This window comes from Oncorhynchus mykiss, chromosome 5 (genome assembly GCF_057628025.1).
Source record: "Oncorhynchus mykiss isolate SJ-2025 chromosome 5, ASM5762802v1, whole genome shotgun sequence".
Classification (NCBI taxonomy): domain Eukaryota; kingdom Metazoa; phylum Chordata; class Actinopteri; order Salmoniformes; family Salmonidae; genus Oncorhynchus; species Oncorhynchus mykiss.
Window position 1 is genome coordinate 72,879,397 of NC_143026.1, and position 11,457 is coordinate 72,890,853.

The following is an 11,457-nucleotide window of genomic DNA, read 5'->3' on the forward strand; positions in this document are numbered from 1 at the left end:
TTCTCTGCTTCTAACCCTATTACAGGGGCCAAGTCACTGGCTTACTGGTGCTCTTCCATGCCGTCCCTAGGAGGGGTGCGTCACTTGAGTGGGTTGAGTCACTGACGTGGTCTTCCTGTCTGGGTTGGCGCCCCCCTTGGGATGTTCTGTGGCGGAGATCTTTGTGGGAAATACTCGGTCTTGTCTCAGGATGGTAAGTTGGTGGTTGAAGATATCCTTCTGTGCTTTGGCAAAGTGGGTGGGGTTATATCCTGCCTGTTTGGCCCTGTCCGGGGGTATCATCGGATGGGGCCACAGTGTCTCCTGACCCCTCCTGTCTCAGCCTCCAGTATTTATGCTGCAGTAGTTTATGTGTCGGGGGGCTAGTCAGTCTGTTATATCTGGAGTATTTCTCCAGTGTCCTGTGTGAATTTAAGTATGCTCTCTCTAATTATCTTTCTCTCTCTCAGGGGACCTGAGTCCTAGGACCATGCCTCAGGACTACTTGGCATGATGACTCCTTGCTGTCCCCAGTCCACCTGGCCGTGCTGCTGCTCCAGTTTCAACTGTTCTGCCTGCGGCTATGGAACCCTGACCTGTTCACCGGACGTGCTACCTGTCCCAGACCTGCTGTTTTCAACTCTCTAGAGACAGCAGGAGCGGTAGAGATACTCTCAATGATCGGCTATGAAAAGCCAACTGACATTTACTCCTGAGGTGCTGACCTTTTGCATCCTCGACAACTACTGTGATTATTATTATTTGACCGTGCTGGTCATTTATGAACATTTGAACATCTTGGCCATGTTCTGTTATAATCTCCACCCGGCACAGCCAGAAGAGGACTGGCCACCCCTCATAGCCTGGTTCCTCTCTAGTTTTCTTCCTAGGTTTTGGCCTTTCTAGGGAGTTTTTCCTAGCCATCGATCTTCTACACCTCCATTGCTTGCTGTTTGGGGTTTTAGGCAGGGTTTCTGTACAGCACTTTGAGATATCAGCTGATGTTAGAAGGGCTATATAAATACATTTGATTTGATTTGATCTGGTTACCACCAGTGTTTGAAATACAAAGCCTTTTTCTAAAAATGGATTTAATCAATCTACTCACAATACTCCATAATGACAAAGCAAAAACAGGTTTTTAGGTGTTTTAAAATGTTTTAATAAAACACCGAAATATCACATTTACATAAGTATTCAAACCCTTTACTCAGCACTTTGTTGAAGCACCTTTGGCAGGGATTACAGTCTCGAGTCTTCTTGGGTATGGCACCACAAGCCTGGCACACCTGTATTTTGCGAGTTTCTCCCATTCTTCTCTGCAGATCCTCTCTAGCTCTGTCAGGTTGAATGGGGAGCGTCGCTGCAAAGCTATTTTCAGGTCTCTCCAGAGATGTTCAATCAGGTTCAAGTCTGGGCTCTAGCTGGGCCACTTGAGGACATTCAGAGACTTGTCCCAAAGCCACTCCTGCGTTGTCTTGGATGTGTGCTTAGTCATTGTCCTGTTGGAAGTTGAACCTTCGCCCCAGTCTGAGGTCCTGACTGCTCTGATGCAGGTTTTCATCAAGGATCTCTCTGTACTTTGCTCCGTTCATCTTTCCCTAGATCCTAACTAGTTGCCCAGTTCCTGCCGCTGAAAAATATCCCCACAGCATGAAGCTGCCACCACCATGCTTCACCGTAGGGATGTGCCAGGTTTCCTCCAGACGTGACGATTGACATTCAAACCAGAGAATCTTGTTTCTCATGGACTGAGAGTCCTTTAGGTGCCTTTTGGCAACTCCAAGCGGGCTGTCATGTGCCTTTTACTGAGGAGTGGCTTCAGTCTGGCCACCATAAAGATTTGATTGGTGGAGTGCTGCAGAGATGGTTGTCCTTCTGGAAGGTTCTCCCATCTCCACAGAGGAACCATCGGGTTCTTGGTCACCTTCCTGACCAAGGCCCTTCTCCCCTTATTGCTCAGTTTCGCAGAGCTGCCAGCTCTAGGAAGAGTGTTGGTGGTCCCAAACTTCTTCCATTTAATAATGATTGAGGCCACTGTCTTCTTGGGGACCTACAATGCTGCAGAAATGTTTTGGTACCCTTCCCCAGATCTGTGCCTCGACACAATCCTGTCTCAGACAATTCCTTTGACCTCATGGCTTGGTTTTTGATCTGACATGCACTGCCAACTGTGGGACCTTATATAGACAGGTGTGTGCCTTTTCAAATCATGTCCAGTCAATTGAATTTACCACAGGTGGACTCCAATTAAGTCAGGATGCACATGAGCTCCATTTCAAGTCTCATAGCAAAGGGTCTGAATACTTATGTAAATAAGGTATTTCTGTTTGATTTTGAATACATTTGCAAACATTTCTAAAAAGATGTTCTCACTTTGTCATTCTGGGGTATTGTGAATAGATGATCATTTTTATTTATTTAATCCATTTTAGAATAAGGCATAACAAAATGTTGAAAAAGTCAAGGGGTCTGAATACTTTCCGAACACACTGCACATTGAGCTCGTTGACAAAACAGACCATGGGATGCCTTTTCACACGAAAGTCAGCGACGGGTCTGTGGAAACTATGCGATTATATTGGAGACAGGTTTATAGCACTGAATGTCATCTATTAACTTAATTATTTGGATTTTCTTGTGATCACAACAAATCTACTTATTTTTCTCAAATATAGATATAATTAAAGTAGGTTTTCTTTGAAAAGATGGACCTTTCTGAGAATAGAACATTCAGTTTTCTGCCTGAGTGTGGCACTGTTTACTACAATTACTGGATTACCTTGTGACCAGTGCACCCGTGGTGGCGGTGGTGTTATGGTATGGGAAGGCAGATGCCACGGACAATGAACACGATTGCATTTTATTGATGACAATTTAAATGCACTGAGATACCGTGACGAGATCCTGAGGCCCATTGTCGTGCCATTCATCCACCGCCATCACCTCATGTTTCAGTATGATAATGCACGGCCCCATGTTGCAAGAGTCTGTACACAGTTCCTGAAAGCTGAAAATGTCCCAGTTCTTCCATGACCTGCATACTCACCATGATGTCACCCATTGAGCATGTTTTAGATGCTCTGGATCGACATGTAAGACAGTGTGTTCCAGTTTCCACCAATAGCCAGCCACTTCCCACAGCCATTTAATTGGAGCGGGACAACTATCTACAGGCCACAATCAACAGCCTGATCAACTCTATGCAAAATAAATGTGTAGCACTGCATGATGGTGGCATCTGTGACCAACAGATGCATATCTGTATTCACAGTCATGTGAAATCCATAAATTAGGGCCCAAATTATTTCTTTCAATTGACTGATGTCCTTCTATGAACTGTAACTCAGTAAAATCTTAGAAATTGTTGCATGTTGCGTTTATATTTTGGTTCAGTGTAGTTTGTAAGATAGCCTTAACTTTAGGCTATTTATTGTATTACAAAAATAATGTTGAATTGTGTTTGGTCGACAACGCAACCAAATATCAACATTTAAAGGATATCTAATGCTTGTATTGTTTCATCTGAGCTACTGGCTTAATCCTATTCTTGAACTTTTATTTTTGGTTTAGTTGGAGACGTGAATCCAATATATAATTTGTTAACTTGTCGACAAGTTAATAGGCTATTTGTTGTATTGCAAAAGTGATATTGAACTTTATTTAAAGTGCATTTCAAGTTTGATTCGATTCAATTTAGTCCTGTTCTTAGATTTTTGGTTGTAGACAAACTGGATATTTAATTGTGTTTGATTGTCAACGCAACCAAATATCAACATTTGAAGGAGAGATCTTTTGTGCTACTGACTTAGTCTGCCTTTATTTCTTTTTCATCTACAATTGAATAATTGACATGTTGGATTCACGTCTTCATCTCAACCAAGAATCAAACTTGAAAAAAATATGACTAAATCAAATGAAACTTTATGTAAAGTACATTTGTAGTTTGATTTGATTCTTTAACTTAGATTTCAATTATTAATTTGTATCGGAACTAGAATTAAAGCCAGACCAAGTCAGTGGTATAGATGGAACAATCCAAGCAGAAGATACATCTCCTCCAAATGTTGATATTTGGTTGCGTTGACAACCAAACACAATTCGATATCCAGTTTGTCTACAAAGTAATAATTATTATTTTGGAATCACGTCTCCATCTCAACCAAGAATCTAAGAATAGGACTAAATCTAATCTAATCAATCTTTAAGTGCCTTTTAAATAAAGTTTGATTTGATTTAGTCCTATTCTTTAACTTAGATTTTTGCTTGTGATTGGAGTGAATCCAACATATGAATGATTAACTTGAAGATTACATTTGAAATCAACCAAAGCTTGAAACCCTAGGCAATTTGTTTTGTATGTTTTTAGTTGAACCCTAGATTGAATTGAAACAAAAGCTGTTGATGACTTTGCAAATGCTTTATACTGTTGGCCTAAATAGTAAAATTTACCCCTCGATAGCAACAGTGACTATACTTAGTTATTAAGAGATCGCTCAATAATCATTCTCACAATAGCACATTGGTAGTAGTCAGTGATTCTAATCAGATCTGGGCTTGGTTAAAACCCTGGATGGGAGACCATAATAATATCTGTAGATAAATCAACTCTCCAGTAGGAGGTGCTGCATAGCCTATTGTTTTATTCTTCCTACAGGATGAGCTGGAGAGAAGTAGGAAGAAGAGAGCAAAAGGGGAACAAGGGGAGAGGAAGGAGACAGGTACAGAAGAGAGGGAAGAGGTGCAGAGGCACTGATCTATGTGTGATGTCACAAGACATTTACCAAACAGGTCAATCCCCTCCCTTTCTTTTCTCAGGTGGAGCCTTCTACCCTGCATCCATGTTCAACAATGCCGTGTCCAATATCATCTGCCAGATATTGTTTGGGAAGAGGTTTGACTACAGAGACCACAACTTCCAGATCCTGCTGAAGTACTTGAACGAGGCCATCTGGCTGGGGGGAACCATGTGGAGCTTGGTAGGAACTGACTGGAGGAGGAAATACACCTGGAGATGAATGACTCGATGACTACTTAACTGGGTTGGGCTTGATTCCATTTAAATTCAGTGTAATGACCCTGGTGGCAATAACCCTGATTACAACTCCCCCAAGGGATCTAGCTTTGACTGACAGACCATGGCATGTTCCCCCTGTGTACTGTAGCTGTACGACGTGTTCTCCACGCTGATGGAGCATCTCCTAGGTCCTCACAACACCATGTTCAGCTACTATATGGCCCTGGAGGAACTCATCAGGCAGGACATGAACACCAGCAACCCCAGAAACTACATTGACACCCTCCTCACTGAGATAGAGAATGTAAGCAGCTCGTCCACCCTCTTACTATGGAAAACTATTTGGCTATGGTAGAATGGAGAGAAGATCTAGTGTGTGATCTAGATCTAGTGGCTGCAGTACAGCCACTACTGATGCTCACCTGAGGTCAATTGACTAATTGTGTTTGTGCTCTCTTAAGGACCAGACTGAAGGGGCAGAGGGGGGCAGAGTGAGGTTACGGCGAATTCCACAACACCATGATTCCCTGTTATTGTCACGTTCTGACCTTTATTTCCTTTGTTTTGTATTTATTTAGTATGGTCAGGGCGTGAGTTGGGTGGGCAGTCTATGTTTGTTTTTTCTATGATTTGGATATTTCTATGTTTCGGCCTAGCATGGTTCACAATCAGAGGCAGGTGTCATTAGTTGTCTCTGATTGAGAATCATACTTAGGTAGCCTGGGTTTCACTGTCTCTGTGTTTTGCACCAGATAGGGCTGTTTTTGGTTTTCCACGTTTATTGTTTTGTAGTGTTCATCTTTTTTTATTAAACATGAATCAATATAACCACGCTGCGTTTTGGTCCGCCTCTCCTTCACCTAAAGAAGACCGTTACAGAATCACCCACCACAACAGGACCAAGCGGCGTGGTAAACAGCAGCTGCAGCAAAAGCAGCAGCAGGAGAAGGAACAGAGGCAGCAGCAGCAGGAACAGCAACAGCGAGATCAGGATTTCAGGACATGGGAGCAGAATCTGGACTACACAACTTAGGAGGAGATAGACAGGTGGGCGGTCGACCCAGGGAGAGTGCCGGAGCCCGCCTGGGATTCGATGGAGCAGTGCGCAGAAGGTTACAGGAGAATGAGGTTAGCAAAGCGAACACGGCTGGCAAGGAAGCCCGAGAGGCAGCCCCAAAAATGTATTGGGGGGGGCACACAGGAAGTATGGCGAAGCCAGGTAGGAGACCTGAGCCAACTTCCTGTGCTTACCGGGGGGTGAGAGAGACCGGGCAGGCACCGTGTTATGCGGTGGAGCGCACGCTGTCCCCAGTGCGGGTGCACAGCCCGGTGCGGTACATTCCAGCTCCGCGTATCGGCCGGGCTAGAGTGGGCATCGAGCCAAGTGCCATGAAGCCGGCTCTACGCATCTGGTCTCCAGTGCATCTCCTTGGGCCGGCTTACATGGCACCAGCCTTGTGCACGGTGTCCCCGGTTCGCCTGCATAGCCCAGTGCGGGCTATTCCACCTCGCCGCACTGGCAGGGCGACCGGGACCATTCAACCAGGTAAGGTTGGGCAGGCTCGGTGCTCCAGAGCTCCAGTGCGCCTGCACGGTCCGGTCTATCCGTCACCACCTCCACGCACCAGCCCTCCGGTGGCAGCCCCCCGCACCAGGCTGTCTCTCCGTCTCATCCTTACAGGTGCTCCCGCCTGTCCAGCGCTGCCGGGGCCTTCCTCCTCCCCAGCGCTGCCGGAATCTCCCGCCTCTCCGGCGCTGCTAGAGCCTTCCTCCTCTCCAGCGCAGCCGGAGTCTCCCGCCTGTTCGGCGCCGCCTGAGTCACCCGTCTGCCCGGCGCCGCCTGAGACGCCCGTCTGCCCGGCGCCGCCTGAGCCGCCAGTCTGCCCGGCGCCGCCAGTGCCGCCAGTCAGCCAGGGGCCGCCAGTGCCGCCAGTCAGCCAGGGGCCGCCAGTGCCGCCAGTCAGCCAGGGGCCGCCAGTGCCGCCAGTCAGCCCAGAGGCGCCAGTGCCGCCAGTCAGCCCAGAGGCGCCAGTGCCGCCAGTCAGCCCAGAGGCGCCAGTGCCGCCAGTCAGCCCAGAGGCGCCAGTGCCGCCAGTCAGCCCAGAGGCGCCAGTGCCGCCCCTCAGCCCAGAGGCGCCAGTGCCGCCCCTCAGCCCAGAGGCGCCAGTGCCGCCCCTCAGCCCAGAGGCGCCAGTGCCGCCCCTCAGCCCAGAGGCGCCAGTGCCGCCCCTCAGCCCAGAGGCGCCAGTGCCGCCCCTCAGCCCAGAGGCGCCAGAGCCGCCCCTCAGCCCAGAGGCGCCAGTGCCGCCCCTCAGCCCAGAGGCGCCAGTGCCGCCCCTCAGCCCAGAGGCGCCAGTGCCGCCCCTCAGCCCAGAGGCGCCAGTGCCGCCCCTCAGCCCAGAGGCGCCAGTGCCGCCCCTCAGCCCAGAGGCGCCAGTGCCGCCCCTCAGCCCAGAGGCGCCAGTGCCGCCCCTCAGCCCAGAGGCGCCAGTGCCGCCCCTCAGCCCAGAGGCGCCAGTGCCGCCCCTCAGCCCAGAGGCGCCAGAGCCGCCCCTCAGCCCAGAGGCGCCAGAGCCGCCCCTCAGCCCAGAGGCGCCAGAGCCGCCCCTCAGCCCAGAGGCGCCAGAGCCGCCCCTCAGCCCAGAGGCGCCAGAGCCGCCCCTCAGCCCAAAGGCGCCAGAGCCCCTCTGTCCCGAGCAGCTGCCCCTCTGTCCCGAGCAGCTGCCCCTCTGTCCCGAGCAGCTGCCCCTCTGTCCCGAGCTGCCCCTCTGTCCCGAGCTGCCCCTCTGTCCAGCGGGGTCATTGAGAAGGGTTGCCATGATTAGAGAGCCACGGAGGCGGACAATGAGGCGGACTAAGACAATGGTGAAGTGGGGTCCGCGTCCCGCGCCAGAGCCACCACCGCGGACAGACGCCCACCCAGACCCTCCCCTATAGGTCAAGGTTTTGGGGGGGGGGGGGGGGGGGGGGGGTACTGTCACGTTCTGACCTTTATTTCCTTTGTTTTGTATTTATTTAGCATGGTCAGGGCGTGAGTTGGGTGGGCAGTCTATGTTTGTTTTTCTATGATTTGGGTATTTCTATATTTCGGCCTAGTATGGTTCTCAATCAGAGGCAGGTGTCATTAGTTGTCTCTGATTGAGAATCATACTTAGGTAGCCTGGGTTTCACTGTGTGATTGTGGGTGATTGCTCCTGTCTCTGTGTTTTGCACCAGATAGGGCTGTTTTTGGTTTTCCACGTTTATTGTTTTGTAGTGTTCGTGTTTATCTTTTTTTATTAAACATGAATCAATATAACCACGCTGCGTTTTGGTCCGCCTCTCCTTCACCTAAAGAAGACCGTTACAGTTATATGTTGGATCAAGCTGTTAGTTTTGCGTTTAATTCCAACTGATTGTTTTTGGGGGGGATAGCTATTACCCTGGTCTTTGTTTGTACTGCCCCGGGGGGGGGAGTTGAAAGAAAAACCCCGATACAGTTTCCTTCTTTTTGTTTAAGTCACGTCTCTGCGTCTTATTTTGTGCTGTCGCGCCTAGGATTTTGTCAGTGAATAGGTATGGCCTTTCACACAGCATACAGTCCTTTGAGATCAGTAGTGAAGGGACACAATAAATGGATGTCGGTAGACGCTGTTGGTGAATGTTCTTTGCATTGTACTGAATTTAGGCAAGGGCAGAGGATATTGTTTGTGTTGTTATCAGGGAACAGTGTTGATGCACGTTCTGACCTCGGTGCTGTTTGACAAGACGGAGAGGGAAACACCATACACCTTCAACCAAGGACACTTCCTGCACCAGGTCGTCAAGTTTGGCCAGAGGGAAGTGTTCTTGCCCTTCTCTGCAGGTAATCCTAACATAGCCAGAAACCTAGTCTGTACTGGTCCTAACCCTTCACAGGTAGGGGATTCCTATACAGTGTTGTCAGAGAATCAGTTGAAAACCCCAGCACATCACATCTCTGTGTGTCTGTCCAGGTTAACTTGTGTGGCTTGGGGAGGGTCTGGCCAGGATGGAGCTCTTCCTGTTTTTGATCAGTTCAATCCAGAAGTTCCGTTTCTCCACGTTGGAGGAGGTGGAGCTGAGTCTAGAGTGAAACGTGGGAACTATGATTTCGCCCCTCCCTTTCAAGATTGACTGTATGTCAAGGCTCATTAGAACGCTTAGATAGACGCCACGGCTTGTTAGAACCCCTTCCAGGTCTACGACACGGTTTGTTACAACCCCTTCCAGATCAACGCCACGGCTTGTTAGAACCCCTTCCAGATCAACGCCACGGTTTGTTACAACCCCTTCCAGATCTACGACACAGTTTGTTACAACCCCTTCCAGATCTACAACATGGTTTGTTAGAATCCCTTCCAGATCTACGCCACGGTTTGTTACAACCCCTTCCAGATCAACGCCACGGTTTGTTAGAACCCCTTCCAGATCTACGCCACGGTTTGTTAGAACCCCTTCCAGATCTACGCCACGGTTTGTTAGAACCCCTTCCAGATCTACGCCACGGTTTGTTAGAACCCCTTCCAGATCTACGCCACGGTTTGTTAGAACCCCTTCCAGATCTATGCCATGGTTTGTTACAACCCCTTCCAGATCTATGCCATGGTTTGTTACAACCCCTTCCAGATCAACGCCACGGCTTGTTAGAACCCCTTCCAGATCTACGCCACGGTTTGTTAGAACCCCTTCCAGATCTATGCCATGGTTTGCTACAACCCCTTCCAGATCTACAACACAGTTTATTAGAACCCCTTCCAGATCTACGACACGGTTTGTTAGAACCCCTTCCAGATCTACGACATGGTTTGTTACAACCCCTTCCAGATCTACGACACGGTTTGTTACAACCCCTTCCAGATCTACGACACGGTTTGTTAGAACCCCTTCCAAATATACGACACGGTTTGTTAGAACCCCTTCCAGATCTATGCCATGGTTTGTTACAACCCCTTCCAGATCTATGCCATGGTTTGTTAGAACCCTTTCCAGATCTATGCCATGGTTTGTTAGAACCCCTTCCAGATCTATGCCATGGTTTGTTACAACCCCTTCCAGATCTACAACACAGTTTGCGAGAACCCCTTCCAGATCTACGCCACGGTTTGTTAGAATCCCTTCCAGATCTACGCCACGGTTTGTTAGAACCCCTTCCACATCTACGCCACGGTTTGTTAGAACCCCTTCCAGATCTACGACATGGTTTGTTAGAACCCCTTCCAGATCTACGACACGGTTTGTTACAACCCCTTCCAGATCTATGACACGGTTTGTTAGAACCCCTTCCAAATCCACGCCACGGTTTGTTACAACCCCTTCCAGATCTACGACACGGTTTGTTAGAACCCCTTCCAGATCTACGACACGGTTTGTTAGAACCTCTTCCAGATCTACGACACGGTTTGTTAGAACCCCTTCCAGATCTACGACACGGATTGTTACAACCCCTTCCAGATTTACGACACGGTTTGTTAGAACCTCTTCCAGATCTACGCCACGGTTTGTTACAACCCCTTCCAGATCTACGACACGGTTTGTTAGAACCCCTTCCAGATCTACGACACGGTTTGTTACAACCCCTTCCAGATCTACAACGCGGTTTGTTAGAACCCCTTCCAGATCTACGACACGGTTTGTTAGAACCCCTTCCAGATCTACGACACGGTTTGTTAGAACCCCTTCCAGATCTACGACACGGTTTGTTACAACCCCTTCCAGATCTATGCCATGGTTTGTTACAACCCCTTCCAGATCTACAACACGGTTTGTTAGAACCTCTTCCAGATTTACGACACGGTTTGTTACAACCCCTTCCAGATCTACGACACGGTTTGTTACAACCCCTTCCAGATCTACGACACGGTTTGTTAGAACCCCTTCCAGATCTACGTCACGGTTTGTTACAACCCCTTCCAGATCTACAACACGGTTTGTTAGAACCCCTTCCAGATCTACGACACGGTTTGTTAGAACCCCTTCCAGATCTACGACACGGTTTGTTAGAACCCCTTCCAGATCTACGACACGGTTTGTTAGAACCCCTTCCAGATCTACGCCACGGTTTGTTAGAACTCCTTCCAGATCTACGACACGGTTTGTTAGAACCTCTTCCAGATCTACGACACGGTTTGTTAGAACCCCTTCCAGATTTACGACACGGTTTGTTAGAACCTCTTCCAGATCTACGACAGGGTTTGTTAGAACCCCTTCCAGATCTAGGCCACGTTTTGTTAGAACCCCTTCCAGATCTATGCCACGGTTTGTTAGAACCCCTTCCAGATCTATGCCACGGTTTGTTAGAACCCCTTCCAGATCTATGCCATGGTTTGTTAGAACCCCTTCCAGATCTATGCCACGGTTTGTTAGAACCCCTTCCAGAGCTACGCCATGGTTTGTAAGAACCCCTTCCAGATCTATGCCACGGTTTGTTAGAACACTCTAGATCTAAAGATATACTGTATATC

At 48.7% G+C, this 11,457-nt stretch overlaps 1 pseudogene; it reads left to right on the plus strand.

The window, feature by feature from the left end:
* The first annotated feature begins 4,741 nt into the window (after positions 1-4,741).
* Positions 4,742-9,164, plus strand: LOC110522992 (cytochrome P450 2J3-like; annotated as a pseudogene).
* Positions 9,165-11,457: the final 2,293 nt, after the last annotated feature.